Source organism: Vitis riparia, chromosome 12, assembly GCF_004353265.1.
Source record: "Vitis riparia cultivar Riparia Gloire de Montpellier isolate 1030 chromosome 12, EGFV_Vit.rip_1.0, whole genome shotgun sequence".
Lineage (NCBI taxonomy): Eukaryota > Viridiplantae > Streptophyta > Magnoliopsida > Vitales > Vitaceae > Vitis > Vitis riparia.
In genome coordinates, this window is record NC_048442.1 from 4534685 (window position 1) to 4555905 (window position 21221).

Below are 21221 nucleotides of genomic sequence, written 5' to 3' on the forward strand. Positions count from 1 at the left end.
GAAAAAAATATGTTTTCTAGTGAGGAGGTCTAGGAAAAGAAAATAGAGAAAGAAATACAATGATCTTAGTTTTATTTATTTATTTATTTATTTTTATTACTTGGGAATCAGTTGATTAAAGGTTTCTACTCAAATGAGATTATCACAATTGTTTACATTAGTTAAGTTTTGTTTTTTTAGTGGAATTGTGAAATTATGTTTGGTTTATGGGAAAATGAAGGACAACAAAAGAATTAATATATTTGACTTTAGCTTATTATTATTATTGTTATTTTATTTGGGATTGAATTCCTCTACTTGTAGAACCATCAGTTGGTTGACTTAGGGATTGGGTTTTCACAGTTTAGGAACCTAAAGAACATAGGATGTGAATATGTTCAATATTACATCTTTATTAATTTCTATCAAATTCCTAGAAATTAAGTTTTAAGAAATCTTAGTTTATTTCTTCTTATTTTTAGTCTTCTTCCGAAACACCTATTGTGGAATTTGTTGTTGAACAATTAAAATTGGATACTTCTATTATTTTATTTTTTTTAATCAATTTATGAACAAGGATTTGATCAATCTTCGATGTCCAAACCCATCCTTTTTGGGGGGCATTGCATCTTTCTTGAATTTTGTATGAAATAATTTTCTAGAAAGAAAAACTGTTTTATGTCCTTATAACAAATGTGGAAATCAACACCTTCCATCAACCTATAATGATGTTAAACATGATTTGATGAAATAGGGGTTGCCGTCAACATATACAGTTTGGGACTTGCATAATTGTTAGAATAGCCAACAGATGTTACTATTCCAAATTTAGGATCTAGTAGTGTCGCACATTTCATAGAAGATGAGTTGATCTATAATGATATTGATGGTAGTGGTATTGGTGTGGTTGTTGAAAAAGTCAAAAAACAAAAAACATTAAAGAGACATTAGAAAGGTATTATCATTTTATTCTCTTTACAATGTATTGTAAATTGTATAAATTAATAAAAAATTATTAATAAATTCTAATCTTAGTTTTTATATATAGTATTTTCCTACTTTTTTTTTTATGCTGTGGACTGCTCTCCTACAATGCTACTTGTTTTTCTCTTTCATGTGGAATATTTTTGTCTCTCATAAACTATGTGAATGCTATTTGCTGCTGTCTTTTATGCCTTTGACATTGTCAGGATATGTCCTCTTATTTATAATTTTTTGTGAACTTGTTTTCTCAAAACTCATATAAGATCTCATCTGGAAACTGTTCTTAGTTAAAAAGAGAAATTGGATTCTATAGTTCCTTATCAGTTGTCTAATATATCCTAACGAAGAAGGTTTGTTAGTAATATTGAGTCCTGTTGAATGAAGCCATCCTTAAGTTTTATTCTTCTATCCTAGACATTCATACCCGAATCGGAGATTCTGCCGGAGCATAGATACTGCTGTTTTAGGACTCTATAACATCTATGGACTTTCTGTACTTCACCTTCTATGAGAACAGATGGGTTTTGCCTTCAGTTCTGGGCATAAGGAGATATTGGCAAATAAAACTGACAAAGAAAGAATTAGTCTATTAAGATTTAAATGATTATATGTCTAATATTCATGTTTTGTGTTCCACCAGAGTATTTTATCAAATATTCTTCTGAATTTAGTTGCAATATGGTGTGTGTATCTCATATATATGCCAAAATATTGATTGCATTTAGTCCTGATCAATTGCAGATAGATTGGCCATTTACAACAATTGACTTTTAGATATGTAGCTTAATTGTACCATCTCATTTGATCTTCCTGAAACTGTAATCAAACCAACAGAATGTTTGTACCCAAAGGGAGAAGGATTGTTAGTACTATTGAGTCCTGTTGAATGAAGCCGTCCTTAAGTTTTTATTCTTCTATCCTAGACGTTCATACCCGAATAGGAGATTCTGCCAGAGCAAAAATACTACTGTTTTAGGACTCTATAGCATCTTTGGACTTTCTGTACTTCACCTTCTATGAGAACAGATGGGTTTTGTCTTCAGTTCTGGAAATAAGGAGATTTTGGCTAATAAAACTCACAAAGTAGGAATTAGTCTATTAAGATTTAAATGATTATTGGTCTTACCATCTGTTTGGAGAGAATGGGAAACTGGTGAAGCCAATCCCTCTATCTGTGTCTTAGCTCCTTCCCTCAGGTTTTCTGTGCATTTTCAGCTTCTTGCTAATTAATTCTGAATTTTGATGTTAAAGTTCTAGGAAAATATTCAACACTGATCCACCTCAGTTCCAAGCTAGATCACATTCAGCAACTTTTTCTTTCATGTACCTTTTATGTGGTAATGCTTAAGAGATTTCCTCTATGATTTCTGTGATTCGCCTGAGCTTCACAAATGCATTATCTTGTTTAACAGCGATATATCCCCAGAAGTTATGGTTATCAATGAATAACTTGAATGTTTCATTAGTGAAGCATGTAACCAATGTTTCTTTTTTTCTGGGTAGTGTTATTATTTGATGCTAATTCTAGATCTGGTGATGAGTGGTCTCCTTCTATTTAAGATGAGACTTGAGCCTGTTAGTAATTTTCTCAGCAACCTTTGATTAAAATGGAGCTTTTGTGAGCATGGAACTCTTGGGTTACTGATAAATTTGACCACCCATGAACAACAAAACTACATTGCTTTTTGCTCAGTCCAGTCTAAGGATTTATGTGTTTGTTTGTTTTCTTTTTTTAAATTGTAATTGGAACAAGGTCAAATGGTAAGTTTTCCATTTGTTACTTCAACAGATTGTGGGTCTGCTTGATAATGTTTTGAAAAATAGTTTTTACAAATCAATTTTTAAGAATAGCTCCTAAATGTTTGGAGTAATAAAATTCTATTAGGAGACAAATGTTTTACTCTAAAAAAACACCTTGAATTTTTTATTATTTTATTTATGAAAAGTCCTCTTATTTTTATACAAACTTTTTAAAAAATTGATTTTAATCCATTTAGATGATAATAGCTTGATATGAAAATGTTGGAAAATAGAAAATTTTCACACTCTAGTTAGTGCAGTCTATGAAGCATTCATCAGCATTATCACATTGTAAATTCTCATCTTGGTCATGAGCTATGACCACAATTGTTGAGCGTTTTTGCATATTTGTTCAAAATTTTGTTTCTAACATTGAATATAATCCCACCCTATTAGGTCCCTATGATGTAATTTTTCACAAAATCAAAAAACCTAGATAGGGTTTAGAATTTAGGAGGCCAGAAAAATATGAGAATTGAATTGAATACAAGATGTATTTAGTGACTATAGCACCAAGGCCATGAGATGTGAGGGTGGGAGATTGAGGTAGAGGGGAGTGGTGTTCAAGAGAGAGTGGGCTCATGTAAAGGAGGAGGAGATAAAGGGAGAGGATGTTTGAGATGAAGAGGAATAGGATCTTGAGGAATATCCTCAAGGTCAATTTGACAAGATTTTGTAGAAGGAATGGTTGGTCTTGGTGAGTTATGTCGTGAAGGATCTCCAAGTTGAAAAGACTGTAATTATCTACTTGATGTTCTTGAATACCATTCATCAATATTAGAAAAACTTGTAATTGAGAGATTATGAGAGAGAGAGAGGGAGGTAGATTCATTTTTGATAAAAAGAAAACATGTCTCATTAAAAACTACATGTTGAGAAATGTAGACTTCATTTGATATGAGATGAAGACATCCATAGCCTTTATGTAAATGACTATATCCTAAGAAAGCGTAGGGTATAGCTTTTTTCATATTTTTTTTAAAATTTGTGCATGCTAAGATTTTTAAATAATGAAAGCGCAGGGAACCAAAGATGTGTAAACAAAAACAATTTAAAGTATAGAGAATTCTTACCAATAAAAGAGAGGTAATTTGTTAATGAGATAAGTAGCACTTAAGCCTGCATCCACCTAAAATTTGAGATGAGCTTTAGCATGAAAAATGTAATAAAATAGTATTTTTTTATAAAAAAAAAATTATGATTTTATTATAATATTATTGTTCATATTTTACAAAAAAAAAACTATTTATTTTTTAATTTATTTGTAACTAAAAACTATTTTCATTTTCAATAAGACTTGAATGAAATTTAATTAATATTACATAAATTAAATTTATTATGTTTTTTTTAAATCAAAATAGAAATATTATTTTTATAAACAACTTATTCAAAAAAGTTTTTTATTTTTTATTTAATTTTTTTTTTCAAAAACAACTTGTCAAACACCCTTATTTTAATAAAATGCTAAATAACTATCTTTCATTCTTTAACGTAAAAAAAAAAACTTTTCAACAAGTATTAGAAAACATGCCCAAAGAGGACCTAAAATTTTTAGCACATTTAAAATTTACTTCAAATTTAAAATATTATTTTTACAAAATACATTTTACTTCTTATTTAACTTAATTTGTAACATAATCACAATTTATAACAATTGAAAATTAAATTTTTATTATAATATGAGGGAGTTTATCTTTATTTTCAATTTTTATATTCATCTCCAAAGGGTGTTCTTTGGAGGTTTAAGTGGTACTTTTCTTTCAACTTAAATTTATAACACATGTGATCATGAAACACATTTTTAAGTAAAAAGTGCCCACTCATAGGTATTTTAGCATCCCATTATACAATGTAGTGAGTTTTGTCTTAATGTGATTGTGAAACATGTTTTAAGTCAAAAGGTGTCCACTCATATGTATTTTTGCATCCCATTATACAAGGCTATGCTTGTCTTAATGTGATTGTGAAACATGTTTTAAGTCAAAAGTGTCCACTCATATATTTTTGCATCCCATTATATAAGGCAGTGAGTTTTGTCTTAATGTGATCGTGAAACACGTTTTTAAGTCAAAAGTGTCCACTCATATGTATTTTTGCATCCCATTATGCAAGGTAATGAGCATTGTCTTATAGGTAAAGTATATTCCACTAAAATAGGTCATTCTTATGATATGGACGTTAGCTCCAATTTTCATCCAAATAATTCATATCCATGTATGATTTGTGGAGGAATTTTCCACCCCTAAGTAAAAAATTTTAAAAATAAAAATTAAATAGAATTTGTAATTATTTTAGGAACTAGAGTAGATCAAGTAAGGGTATGTTTGAAAGTATTTTTTTTAATAAAAATGCTAGAAAAATATGTTTTTCAAACATAAACATTTATTTGAAATTTTAACATTTTTCATGTTTTTCTTTTAATGACTTTTAGAAGAAGTATTTATAAGTGTTTATTCATGTTTTCTAACTTTAAAACGATTATAATTTTTTTTCAAATGATATTTTTTTTTAGTAAAACACACTTTTTAAGGCATTTATAACCATTTTTTATCCTACTTTCCAGATGAGTTCTTAGTCAATAACATGTGTTTATTTATTTTTCATTGGTAGTTAAATGCCGCTCACATCAACTTAAATGTAATAGAACTAGATGTATAACTTTGATTAACATATTTGTTGAAAAGTGGTCTCTAAATGTTCTCTTTAAGTGTTAAGTCTACTTCCTTTTACAAGGTAAGACTAAAAATTAGTAATTAAATTTCTTTGTTTGTATTAATTTTAAACAAGTTATATTTAAAAGTGCTTGGAGAGATAAAGGAATATTTTTCATTATTTCATATGTAATTGCATATGTAAATTTTAATTAAAAATTAAGAGCATTTTGATAAAAATAAAATAAAATAAAATAAGTGTGGAATTGAGTTCATGCATATAATCCTTTTCAATTCCATTAATCATAGACTAAGGAGGTGATTAGATGTCAACGCCAACTAATGGAAATGTTGGATGTATCACATTTAAGTCTATAAATAAGTGTTTCACCTTCATCCATCCCTCCAAGTAAACCTCTTAATAACTTCATTTCTACCAATTCAACAATGGCCCTTGAATATTTTTCATCCTACTCCTTACTCCCCAACTCATCATCACTCCTTGCTTCTTCATATTTCTACATTTCCTTTTGTACTCAATATCATAATTCCATGCCACTTTTACATCTGCCTCTACACCTACCACTTCTCTTTTGAAAGTTGAACTTGATTAAGAAGCACTCGCTCTTCTAACATGGAAGGCTAACCTTGATAATCAAACCCAATCTTTCCTTTCTTCTTGGTCTGGACGCAATTCTTGTCATCATTGGTTCAAAGTAACTTATCACAAGTCGAGAAGTGTCTCCAATTTAGACCTTTACAGTTGTGGTTTAAGAGGTACACTCCACGATCTTAATTTCTCATCACTCCCCAACCTCCTCACTCTTAATCTTTTTAACAACTCCCTTTATGGAACCATTCCAATCAACATTGGTAATCTTTCCAAATTGATCACAGTTCTTGACTTTAGTTTCAATCATTTCACTAGTATAATGCCTCACCAACTTGGATTTCTAACATCTCTTAGCTTTCTAACATTGGCTTTTAATAATTTCAAAGGCCCAATTCCTTCTTCCATAGGAAACTTGAGGAACTTAACCACTTTACATCTTTTTAAGAATAATCTTTCTGGTTTCATCCCTCAAGAAATTGGATTTTTAAGATCTCTTAATGATATTCAATTGTCAACTAACAATCTCACTGGTCCAATCCCTCTTGTAACTTGAGGAACTTCACCACTTTGTACCTTCATACAAACAAACTATCTGGTTCTATTCCTCAAGAAATTGAATTGTTGACATCACTTAATGATCTTGAGTTGGGAAATAATAGTCTCACTGGTCCGATCCCTCCATCCATAGGAAACTTGAGAAACTTAATCACTTTGTATCTTTTTAAGAACAAGCTTTCTGGTTCCATCCCACAAGAAATTAGTTTATTAAGATCTCTTAATAGTCTTGAATTGTCAACTAACAATCTCATCGGTCCAATCCCTCCTTCCATAGGTGACTTGAGGAACTTAACCACTTTGTACCTTCATACAAGCAAACTATCCGGTTCTATTCCTTAAGAAATTGGATTGTTGACATCACTTAATGATCTTGAGTTAGGAAATAATAGTCTCACTAGTTCAATCCCTTCATCCATAGGAAACTTGAGAAACTTAACCACTTCGTATCTTTTCGAGAACGAGATTTCTAATTCCATCCCTCAAGAAATTGGATTGTTAAGATCTTTTAATGATCTTAAATTGTCAACTAACAATCTCACTGGTCCAATCCCTCCTTCCATAGGAAACTTGAGGAACTTAACCATTTTGTATCTTTTTGAAAATGACCTTTCTGGTTCTATCCCTCAAGAAATTGGATTGTTGAGATTGCTTGATATTCTTGACTTGTCATTTAACAATCTCAGTGGTTCAATACCAACTTCCATAGGAAACTTGTCTAGCTTAATCGATTTGACCCTTTTTCACAAAAATTTGAGTGGTGTCATTCCTCAAGAAATAAATAATATCACTCATTTGACATATTTGCAATTAGGTGACAATAACTTCATTGACCAACTACCAAACGAGATATGTCATGGTGGTGTTCTTCAATACTTTTCCACCCATGGAAACCATTTCACTGGTCCTATTCCAAAGAGCTTGAAAAATTGTACTAGCCTGTTCAGAGTTAGGATTGAAAGAAACCAACTTACAAGAGACATAGTTGAAAGTTTTGGTGTATACCCTAATTTAAATTATATTGATTTGAGCAGTAATAATTTTTATGGTGAGCTTTCTGAGAAATGGGGGCAATACCACATGCTCACAAACCTGCACTTCTCCAACAACAAAATTTCTAGTACTATACCGCCTCAACTTGGGAAAACAATTCAACTACAACAACTTGATCTCTCCTCAAATCGTCTAATTGGGAAGATCCCAAAAGAATTGGGTATGTTTCCCTTATTGTTCAAATTATTGCTAGGCAACAACAAACTTTCAGGAAGTATTCCTCCAGAATTGGGAAACTTATCCAATCTTGAAATCCTTGACTTGGCGTCAAACAACTTAAGCGGTCCAATTCCCAAACAATTGGGAAACTTCTAGAAATTATTGTCCTTGAACTTGAGCAAGAATAGATTTGTGAATAGCATTCCCGACGAAATTGGAAAGATGCATCATCTTGAGAGTCTTGATCTTAGTCAAAATATATATGTTGACTGGAGAGATACCACCGCTGCTTGGAGAATTACAGTACCTGAAAACGTTGAATCTCTTCCATAACAGGCTCTCTGGCACCATCCCACACACGTTTGACCATCTGATAAGCCTGACAGTTGTTGATATATCCTACAATCAGTTGAAAGGTCCTCTCCCCAACATCAAAGCCTTCGCTCCATTTGAGACATTCAAAAATAATAAGAATCTGTGTGGTAATAATGTCACTCATCTCAAGCTATGCATTGCTAGTCGAAAGAAGGCCAACAAGTTTTCTGTTTTGATCATAATACTCCTCCTTGTGAGCACTCTATTGTTCTTATTTGCTTTTATTATTGGCATTTATTTTCTTTTCCAAAAATTGAGGAAGAGAAAAACCAAGTTTCCAGAAGCAAATGTTGAAGATCTATGTGCAATATGGGGCCATGATGGGTAATTGTTGTATGAGCACATCATACAGGGGACTGACAATTTCAGTTCGAGACAGTGTATTGGCACTGGAGGATATGGTACTGTTTACAAGGCTGAGTTGCCAACAGGTCGGGTTGTTGTTGCTGTGAAAAAACTTCACTCATCAGAAGATGGAGATATGGCTCATTTGAAAGCTTTCAAAAGCGAGATTCATGCTTTAACACAAATAAGGCATCGCAATATCATCAAGCTTTATGGCTTCAGTTCATTTGCAGAGAACTCATTTTTGGTTTATGAGTTTATGGAAAAAGGGAGCTTGAGAAACATTCTAAGCAACGACCAAGAAGCAGAAAAATTAGATTGGATTGTGAGGCTGAATGTTGTTAAAGGTGTGGCTAAAGCTTTATCCTATATGCACCATGATTGCTCACCTCCTATAATTCATTGAGACATATCGAGCAACAATGTTTTGTTAGATTCAGAATATGAAGCTCATGTATCTGACTTGGGCACTGCTAGGCTTTTGAAGTTGGACTCATCTAATTGGAATTCATTTGCAGGAACTTTTGGTTATACTGCTCCAGGTACAATTTGCTTAGTGCCTTTGCTTACCTGTAAACTTCCTCTATACATCATATATAAAACTGTTATAATTGCTTAGCGGAACAAAGCATGATCAAATCTTCTTTACAGAACTTGCTTACACGATGAAGGTGGATAATAAAACTGATGTCTATAGCTTAGGAGTGGTAACCTTGGAAGTAATTATGGGAAGACATCCTGGTGAACTCATCTCATGCTTGTCATCATCAGCTTCCTCATCCTCATCAATATCAACCGTAGACTACATACTGCTGAATGATGTGATGGACCAACGCCCATCACCTCCTGTGAATCAAGTGGCTGAGGAAGTAGCACTTGCAGTGAAGTTAACGTTTGCATGTTTGCATGTTAAACCCCAATCTCGGCCAACTATGCAACAAATTGCTCAAACACTTTCGACACAATGGCCACCATTGTCAAGACCGTTTTCCATGATTGTCTTGGGTGAATTGCTTGGCCATGGTCTTAGAGGCGAAACTAGTTGAGGGTCCCCACTTCTCCATGATATTTGTTATCATCCAGAATCACTGATGTTTATTAACTATTGCAATGCCTGAGGTGAATGATTTCATTAAGATGAAAATCTCTTTTTCTCTCTCTCAAATTGTAATTGACCCATAAATTGGTTGTGATGCAGGGTTGTCGTGGAGAAGTGCGGGGATGCCGATGACTGTGTCTCTACTTCTGAGGCTGCCAAATAATCCACGTCACTGGATGCTTGGACAAGTTGATTTTATAAATTGGGGGGACTCCATGCCAGGTTTGATCAGCTTATGCTCTGTTTTTTGCTCTATTCTAAGAGCTAAAACAAGGCTGCTATCTTCACAGGGTTTCTCTGGGATGAATCCGTTTAACCAGAGTAGCTGGAGTACTAAGTGTTCAGTGTGAAATGATCCTGGTGTTTTTATCCTTTGCTGATTACTTTCGGCCAAGGGTCTTCCTGCTCGAGAATGTGAGGACCTTCATGTCTTTTCAAGAAAGGATAGGCATTCCGACGAACTCTAGTTTTGTAGAGCAGTCTATGAAGTATTCATCACGATTATATTGTAAATTCTCATCTTGGTCTTGAGATATGGCCACAACTGTTGAGGGTTTTGCAGATTTTTCCAAAGTTTTGTCTCTAACATCGAGTCTAATCCCATCCTGCTGGCTCCCCGATGTAATTTTTCACAAAACTGGAAAACCCAGACAAGGTTTAGAATTTACGAGGCCATAAAAAGACGAGGATTGAATTGAATACAAGATTTGCAAAGCGGAAATTTGAACAGAGAACAGAGGATTTTACATTCTAGACGTGGGGGCTTATATAGTTATATGTAGGAAAATAAAGTGGGAGCTTCAAATAAAAATCTTTTAAGCCTGATATGCAAACTTTCTGTTCTGTGTCTCACAGGTTATACCTCTGGTGTCGATAACACTAGAGGTTTGACAATGCGTCATGGAGCCATTGGCCTAATTGCATGGGGCATGCTCCTTCCATTTGGGGCAATCATCCCAAGATACTTCAAGCATCATGATCCTCAATGGTTTTATCTTCATATCTCGATCCAGATTGTGGGTTTTCTTCCGGGTCTTGCTACTGTCGTTGCAGGAAGGACACTCTACAATGGACTGGAGTCTCATCGCATTTCCAAATCCAAGATTCACAGACCCATCGGATCCTTGGTGTTTTTCCTTAGCATTCTTCAGGTTTGTTTTCACTCTGCCTGGGCCTTCACTCGACATTAACTAAATATATTTCTTCAAGCATGCTGAAAACTAAGTTTTCTTCTTCTCAGGTAATGGCATTGATTCTAAGGTCGGACAAGACAGCCGAACAGCGCAATTACTGGAACTGGTAACATCATTTGGTAGGGAGACTTGCTCTCTTCTTGGAAGCTCTGAATATTGTGATTGGACTTTGCATGGCAGAAGCAGGCTTGGGGTGGAAGACAGGCTATGGATTTCTTGTAACCTTCATTCTTGTGACAGTCACCGTTTTGGACTTGTGCTTGGAGCTGGGGAGATCCAAGAAGGCAGATGCGACTCCTTTTTTTTGGATGAAATTAGGTTTTTCGTTCATGTGTCTGCACCTTTTTTAGGACCCTAACATGTATCTTTACATTTTTTTCATAGGCTTTTGAGAGAGTAATAATTCCCAAACTGTTGAAATCACTTCTTTTTTTGGATGCTTATTAGCGTGAGCTATTAGTTTTTCTTATTTATTCCCTTCTGAAATGGGTGACAAACCATATTTTTTTGTTAAGAAGAAACAAGTAACTCAAGGAGAACATGATCCAAAGAGCAGATGAATATCGAGCAACAATGTTTTGTAGATTTAGAATATGAAGCTCCTGTATCTGACTTCAGCAAGGCTAGGCTTTTAAAGTCAGACTCATCTAATTGGACTTCATTTGCAGGAACTTTTGGTTATACCGCTCCAGGTACATTTTTCTTAGTGCCTTGCTTATCTCTAAACGACCTCTATACATCATATGCAACTTTTATAATTGCTTAGCAGAGCAGAGCATGATCTAATCTTCTTTGCAGAACTTGCTTACACGATGAAGGTGGATAGTAAAACTGACGTTTATAGCTTCGGTGTTGTGATATTGGAAGTAATTATGGGAAGGCATCCTGGAGAACTCATCTCATCCCTGTCATTATCAGCGTCCTCCTCATGTACATCATCACCAAGTGGCAGAAGAAGTAGTGCTTGCAGTGAAGTTGGCATTTGCATGTTTGTGTGTCAATCCTCAATCTCGGCCAACCATGCAACAAGTTGCTCGAGCACTCTCAGAACAGTGGCCACCATTGTTAAAACCGTTTTCTGTGATTACTGTGGGTGAGTTGCTTGGTCATGTCATGGGGTGAAATTAGCTGAGGGTCATCTTCTCCATCTAAATTTTTTATCGATAAATTATTACTGTAAAAGCAAGAAGGCATACTGTTATGACATCCATGAGGTAGATGCAAGCAATCGTGGATAATTTCTCTTGTTTTTTTAACTTCTATTATAATATAATGCTACAATTATATTATTTTTCTAAGATATTAGAAGGGTGGAATGTGCAGGTTATTCAGAAGCATGATCTGCCATCATGTGATGTCCTTGCAACCTTTGGAACATATTTTTCTTTGGAGGGCCCTTCAAGCAGGTAGTCCATTTGTATCTATATATGTATCGGCCAAAGAGTCTTATTTGATGACATTTATGTTAAAGAATGTGATGATTTTACCTCCTGTTGCTTCCAACTTTGCAGGTGTATGAGTAACCAAGTGGGCTACTGAACATGAAAATCTCTTTTTTTTTCTCTCTCATTTGTAATAGACCCGTAAATTGGTTGTGATGCAGAGCTGTCGTGGAGGAGTGCGGGAATGCCAATGCCGATGTCGCTACTTCTGAGGCTGCCAAATAATCTGCATCACCGGATGCTTGGACAAGTTGATTTTATTAATGGGGGGGCCTCCATGCCAGGTTTGATCAGCTTCTGCTCTGTTTTTTTTACTCTATTCTAAGAGCTAAAACAAGGCTGCCATCTTCACAGGGAGTAGCTGGGGTAAAGTGTTCAGTGTGAAATAATCCTGGCGTTCTTATCCTCTGTTGATTACTTTCGGCCAAGGTTCTTCCTGCTTGAGAATGTGAGGATCTTCATGTTTTTCAACAAAGGTCAGGCATTTCGACCAACAATTTTATTAGTATTCATAAAATAAAATAAAATAAAAACCAACTTATATGACAACACAAATTTATATCAGAAAAAAAAAAACAATTTTAAGGTTTCATACTAAGAACTTAATTTGTAGACAATATCCTTAATTTAATCGGTAATTATTTTACAATGTGACATTTAAAAGTTTTAAAATAAAACTTTTTCTTATTGTCTAGTGAAAATGGTAAGTGTAATTTTGAGTGAAGAGTTTCTTCATATGAAATAAAATATGTTTTTATCCTTTTTGATTAAAAATATGAAAAGTTAGTCATATTTTTAAAAATATTTTTTTTTATCTTTTACACATAATCCTAATTTTCTCTATTTTGGGAATTAAATTTATCGATTTTCGAGGTGCATATGAGCATGTATGTGGATTTTTCATGGATTATTAATATATTTATTTTTAAAATTTGTTCTATGATACATGATGGAACATTTTAGTGGATTTGCGATATTGTTTCTAAATCTAACAAAGATTGAATTTCTTGAGAAGATTCTTGTTATATGTGCCCATTCCATTTCATATACTAATTGGGTTGTGAAGGGTTTGATCAAAACAATTGTTTCATTAGACAACTAATATTTGAATTGTTTTTTTATTGGTTTAAGTAAAATGTCATTATTCGATAAATCTTATTTAAGCATTTATGTTTCATTTCTATACATTTCCTATTTTTTTTAAATATAACTTTTTTTTTGGTAAAAAATAGAAATTTTTATATAAAAGGTATAAACTTACTATATATTCTTAAAAAATCTTTTTCAAAAATTTTAAAATTTGATATAATAATTTTTTAATATTTTAATTTATTTAATCAATTTTAAAAAAAACACTATATTAATATTTCTCTTATTTTATATAGAAATTGCTACTATTTTTTATTTTTTTAAAAATAAACAAGAGCTCTATAGAAATAACACTTAATTATTAGTACAAATTAATCAATTGCAAACAAATGTATATAAAACAAGTCAAGTAACATTTTCTTTTGAGACATTTTGTACAATAATTTAATTCAAGAACCCATGTTTGGTATATTTCCCAACTAGAATAATCGATTAATTGAACAAAAAGGACAACCTGCTCTATTTAATAGTGTCCTCTTCATTCTAATTATGCACTAGCTATAAGCATTGATGAGTTTCTATTATCCCTTGTCCCAGTTTCTGAGCTGAATTTTTTTTTTCTTTTTCTAATAGCAATTCATATGTATAAATCTAGGGGGAGAGTCTCTAAATTACATATAAATGGTATTGTAATCTTTACATTGATCAATCAATCATGAATAATGGACGAGTGGATCCACTAAGTGGTTTAAAAGATTTTTACATGATCCTTATGATGAATTTGATAAATTGAGTTAATGATTTAATTTAAGTACTTAAATATAATAGAATTGAAGGAAAGGAAAGAAAAGAAACGAGAAATAATTATGATTTGAATTAGGTTTAGGACTAGGATTTGATAAGGAGAATTGTTAAACACCTCCACCTATTTTAATAAAAATAAAAAAAAAATAAAAAAACTTGGGTACAAAAATATGTAAGATTAATTTACTTCACCATTGAGAAATCATTTTAATAAAAAGTTTATTTAGAAATTTTTAGTTTTTATTTAACTTAAATTTGTGATATGATCATGGAACACATTTTTGACTAAAAAGAACCCATTTATTTGCTTTTTTATCCCACTATACAAGGCAATGAGTTTTGTCTTATAGGCAAAGAGATAGTTGAGTGAGATTTATCTTTTAACTATATATTCCACTAAACTAAGTCACTCTTATAGTTGATTTTACCTCCAATTTCCATTCAAATAGTTCATAAATATCCTCATGTGCTTTGAGGAGGGATTTTCTGTCCTAGTAAAACATTTTAAGGAAAATTTCCATATAGGATAAGTTATGGATGATAATGTCCCAAATGGGTCACCAACTTTAATAAGTCTTCCACGTGACACAAAATACAAAAAGTTAAGTATATCCTCGTACTTTCCACTTTAAAATCAAGCATATCCCTACCTTGTCTTTTCTCTATTTTCTTTTTTTTTCTTTCCTATTTATTATTAACCTATCAAATAAGAATAATATTAATACTAATCCATATATAAAATATAAAAATTAATTATAAATTATAATTTTATTAATTATTATTTTAAAAATATTATCAAGAACTTATCCAAAATAATAATATAATATATAATATATTAAATTTACCAATTATTGTTTCATTTTGATAATTAAAAATATAAAGCTATTATAATTTTTATTATATAGATTTCATAAATTTTAAAATGTTTAATTTTGTAATATAACTATTAAGAAAATAGTACAATAAAAATATTTGTTTTTATAATTGTTAAAAAGTAAAATTAAGGCTTGTCCTAATGCATTATACTTTTAGCGTATTTATGTTTTAAGTCCAATATATAAATGTTGTGTTCACATTTTGCAATAATATCTAATAGTGTTAAAAACATTATTTTATCCTACTAGCATCTATGTTAATACATCATCTCAATGAATTTTTATTAGTAATAATTTTTATAACAAAAATCATAAACTTTAAAAAAGGAAAAAACAATAAAGGAAAATAACTTTGCAAAATAAAAAACAGGAATCCAATTTTATTACCAAAAAAATAAAGTATTATTGTTTTGGGGAGTATATATTTCAAATGTAAAAATTAAAGGTAAAAAATAATATTTTAAAATATTTAGGTATTTAAGATATTGAAAAAATAAATGAATAAAGAGACCAATACTTTGTCCATGAAAATATTTTTATTTAATTAAAATATTTTTTAAATATTAAAATTATTTTTGTTTTGAATCAAAGCAATTTTAAAATGGATTAGCATGGAAGTAATTATTTATGTAGCAAAAGAAAAGAGTAAGATGCCTCTGCTTACTCAAACTGGGCCAGGTCCAGTTTCTAACAGTGGTTTTAGCCCTTTACTTTAAAAGCCCAAGCCCAAAACGACGCGTTTTACTTCCCGGAGGTAGGTACAAAACCAATTGCAGCGAAAAACATTTGTGAAAATGGCGAAAAAATGAGCTTTCGCCTCCCTAGTTATCTCCTGCGACGCACCCTACCTGAAGTGTGTAAAACAGCCTACCAGTTATGTTCCCGCGCTGTAACGACTCAAACCAACCGCCTTGCTCTTTTCGCGGGGAACGATTTCTTCTCTTGTAACGGCCACATCGCTTGTGACACCGACTTATTCTCCCTTGGTTTCTAGTCTTGTGTGGTGAAAAAAAATGAAAACAATGGAAAAATAAATTTATATTATTATATTAGAATGCAGAGAGTTGTCATTTATCAAAATCCATCATGATACTTATATCTCCAAACACTATCATGCTTCAAAACCATTTGATTTAATTCATAGTGATGTTTGGAGTCCTTTAAAGGTTACCATTTTATCTATGAAAAAATGGGTTTGTGACTTTTATGAATGATCACACCAATGAAATATTTGAAGCGGAAAAGTTGTTCAAAGATTTTTACAATAAGGTGAAAATCAATTTCAAATAAAAATCCGTCTATTTGGCTTTAATAATAGAATGAAATATTTTAATAAATGCTTGAAAATTTTTTTAAAAGAAAAAGGTATCCAACATCAATCTACATGTCATGATATTCTTTAACAAAATGGAGTTGTGTTAGAGAGAAAAAAAAAAAAAAAAACATTTACTTGAAGTGATCTATGCCATAATGTTTTTTTATGCATGTTCCAAATTATTTATCGGGAGAAGTTGTTTGAAGAATATCTTATTTAATTAATAGGATGCCCACCCAAGTTTTAAAATATATCACTCCTTTGGAGTACCCCAAAAATCTCTTTTTACAAGCTTTCGATTGCATATTATTTGTTCACATACCTAACAAATTTTGATCTAACTTGATCCTAGAGTTGAAAAATGTGCTTTCATAGGTTATACTCCAAACAAAAAGGGATATAGGTATATTTGAAAGTGTTTTTAATAAAAATTATTGCAAAATGTACTTTTTTAACATGAACATTTATTGGAAATTCTAATATTTTTCATGTTTTAAAAAAATATATTTTAAAAGAAATGTTTATCAAGTGTTTATTTAAGAAGCATTATGAATCATTTTCTAACTTTAATATTTTTTTGCAAATTATTAATTTTTAGTAAGACATACTCTTCAAGAATTTAAAATCATTTTTAGCCATACTTTCCAAATAAGCTCTTAGTCAATATTATAAATTTATTTATTATTATTGGTAGTTAAAATATTAGACTAAGACTTCAAAACCCATTAAACATGGTCAATTATCATTTCCATGGGTAATTGAATGGATTGATTTTTCTTGCCCTGAATGTTTAGCCATCTTTTATTTATTTCTTTAAGATTTGTAAACTAAACCACAAATATTCAAAAATAAATTTTCTAAATTGAATTGGGTATAGTACATTCAATGATGGGAATTTTTTTGTTTTCATTTCCTTCATATCTATATAAAAAACATAGTATAAATGCTCTTATAGATGTATTTGAAAAAAAAAAAACAAAACCATCTTTTTTATTGTTAAATCTATTAATAGGAAAAATTTATTGTCATTATGTCCAACTCATGATCTAAGTTTTCTACTTAATTAACTTGAAAATTAAATTAAAATAATGCCATATTACTTAAAAAAAAAAAGAGAGAGAAAGAAATAACATAATTTACATTTTGAACATGTCCTTTATCATAATACTTAGTGTAAAAGCACAAGCCACTTTTAAATAAATGCACCTTTGTTTAACATTGTAAAGCAAGTCTCTCCAAGTTCTTGACTCTTGTAAAGAAAGAAGTAACAAAATTATTTGCAATAATTGTACAATACCTTATTTGGAAAATAAAATTCTATTTTATTTTTACATAAAAGCATGTTGTACTTACAACTTTCTTTGTGTTATGCTTTAAAGTGGATGGAGTTTTAATACAAATTTTACCTTAGGGTAAAGAAAATTACTTTAGATCCCCAATATTATTATTGTTATTCCTCAAGCCTTGATGTAATGGATTCCATTGTTACTTTTTATGTTAATACTAAGATTTAACAAATGAAGTTCATATATACTTCACTTTGATTAGACTACTCACATCAATTAGGATCATTGACTTCTACTACTGATAATGTGAATATTGGGTATAAATTCCTTGAAAACAATTGTTGATAAGAATTAGTAATGCAACAATTTTTCCATGCAATTATTGATAAGAATTAGTAATGCAACGACTTTTCCACACAATTATTAATATGAATTAGGAATGCAACAACTTTTCCACCCTATCAAAGACAACAAAAGTCTTGACTATGAACTTACAATTGTAGATAAGAATTATTAATGTAACAATTTTTCCACACAATTATTGATAAGAATTAGTAAAGTAACAACTTTTCCACACAACTGTTGACAAGAATTAAGAATACAATGACTTTTCCACACAATTGTTGATATGAATTACGAATGCAACAACTTTTCCATCCTATTAAAGACAATAAAAATCTTGACTAACAACTGTAGACAAGAATTAAGAACGCAACGACTTTTCCACACAATTGTTGGTATGAATTAGGAATGCAACACCTTTTTCACCCTATCCAAGACAACAAAACTCTTGACTAAGAACTTACAATTGGAAAAAGAATTCTATATAAGTATATATGTATATATATATATATATATATATATATATATATATATATATATATATATATATATATATATATATATATATATATATATATATATCTAAATATGTAATTTTAATTGACAAGAAAGACATCTTTTTTTAATACTAATAAAACAGTACAAATAATTTTTTAAGTTTATTAATTAATTCAACACAAATCATTTTTTTAATGCACACTTAAATCAATGAAGTTTTCATATAAATTCTACTTAAAGGATTTTTTTTTTTTATTTTGGAGTTTTGCTACAATTTCATAGGAATTACTCTTAGGTAAAAATTGTTTTTTAATATGAATTTTGACTATAACTTTATTTAACTTAAATCTAATAGAGCTAGAAGTATAACTTTGAATAATATATTTGTTTAAAGTGGTATCAAAATATTCTTAAATGTTAAGTCTTCTTCTTTTTAAATGTTAAGAATATCTAAAACTTACTAATTAAATATCATTGTCTATACAAAAATAATTATCATATTTGTTCTTTTTATATAATAAAAGCAAATTAACTATTTCAAGACTAATAGTTTTAAAAAAATAGTAATATTTTTTTTAACATTTGTTACCATAATAGAATTTTTAAAGATTAGTAATTTAATAGTACTATCTTAAGAAATAATAATTATATATTTTTATTTGATATAATTAAAATAAGATATTTGATATATAATGATTTTAGAAACCTAAACCAAATTAAAGAAAAAGTATATATATATATATATATATATATAAATCAGTCTCTTACAAGCCAATTGTTCATGAAGAATTTATGAGAATGTTTGGATGGGAAATATTGTGAAGCAAATATATTTGAGTTCTTGAATCTTGAGAAGGAAGAAGTAAAAGAAATTATTTACAATAATGTTAAAATAGCTCTATTTAGAAAATGAAATTCTATTTTATTTCTACATGAAAGCATGTCCCTTCATTTGTGCTATGCCTTAGCATAGATGAAGTTCCAATACAAATTTCACCTTTTAAAAAGGAGAAAAATTAATCTAGGTTCCACCATTCTTATAGCTATTACTTAACCTTAATACAATGGATTCAATAGTTTCTTTTTATTTTAATAGTAAGATTTAATACATGAAGCTCATATATACTTCATTTTGATTAGACCACTCACATCAACTAGGATCACTAATGCCTACCATTGATAATATGAATATTGGGTCTAGATTCCTTGAAAACAATTATTGATAAAAACTAGTAAAGCAATGACTTTTCCGCTGTATTCAAGACAACAAAAGTCTTGATTAAAAACACATTCAATTAAAAATTAAGGGCATTTTATGTTCATATCTACATCTCTAATTTTAATTGAGAAGTAAGAAATCTCCTTTAATGACAATAATAATAAACAATACATACAAAAAATTTTAGTTGTAAATTAATTCACAACATATCCTTACTTGAATACAATATGAAAATAAATAAAGTTTTCATATAAATTCTACTTAGAGGAGAAATTTGTTTTTGAGTTCTGCTACAATATCATAGTTGTTACACACTCTTAGGTAACTTTTTTTTTTAATATGAATGTTAACACTTTATTTATGTAATAGCTAGATGTATAATTTTGGATAACATACTTATTTACCTAAATGTTCTTGAGTGTTAAGCTTTTTACAAGCTAAGACTAAAAATTAGTAATTAAATATCTTTGTTTGTATTAAAACAATTATTATATTTGCTTTTATTTTATATAATTAAGATAAAAATATTTGAAGGCTAATAATTTGATTGAAAAAATGGTAATGAACAAAATATTTCAGACTATTAACATTTGTTAGCTTACTAAAAATTCTAGAAATTTGAAATTTAAAAATATTATGAAAATAATAATTATATATATTCTTATATAATATAATTAAAATAAGATATTTGAGAACTAATAATTTTATAAGCCTAAACCAAATCAAAGAAAAAAATGTAATCAACTTACTAAATATTACATATTTATAATTAAATATCAAACTCTTACAAGCCAATTCTTCATGAAGAATTAATGAGATGTGATTCCATGCATGAGCTCAATTGTTTGATGAGTAACAAATAAATCATTTTTTTTTCAATTTCTTGATGCAAAATAATATATATATATATATATATATCTTATACAAAATGTAAGCCTACAAAAAAAACAAGTATTCATTGCAAATTTTTTATAGTTTAATATTGCTCTCATTGAAGTCGATATTTATTAATTTTGAAAAAAAAACATATTAGGTGGTTTATGTAAAGGCATATGTACAAGTAATATTGGTCGATCAAGTGAAATTCCAGTATCAACTAGGTTGTTGATGTGGGCATATTTGGTCATCACTTCTAAAAAAGAATTATAATTGTTAATTTTTAACAGGTTATATTTAAAAAGTACATGGAGTGAAAAATGAATATTTTTAATTATTTCGTATGTAATTGCAAGTGAAAATTTTAATTAAAAAACTAAGATCATTTTGACAAAATAAAATAAAATATGTTTGAAATTGAGCTCATATATATAATCCTTTCCAATTCAATTTACCGTAGATGATAAAGAGGTAGTTGGATGTCAACACCAACTAATGGAAATGTTGGATGCATCACATTTAAGTCTAGAAATAAGTGTTTCTTTTTCATCCTTCACTCCAACTAAACCCCCTAATAACTTCATTTCTACCGATTCAACAATGGCCCTTGAATATTCTTCATCCTATTCCTCACTCTGCGAATTCATCATCATTACTTGCTTCTTCATA

The 21221-nt window shown here is 30.1% G+C and overlaps 1 pseudogene; it reads left to right on the forward strand.

The window, feature by feature from the left end:
* Positions 1–3447: 3447 nt before the first annotated feature.
* LOC117925898 overlaps positions 3448–21221 on the forward strand; it is a 31026-nt pseudogene continuing 13252 nt past the window's right edge.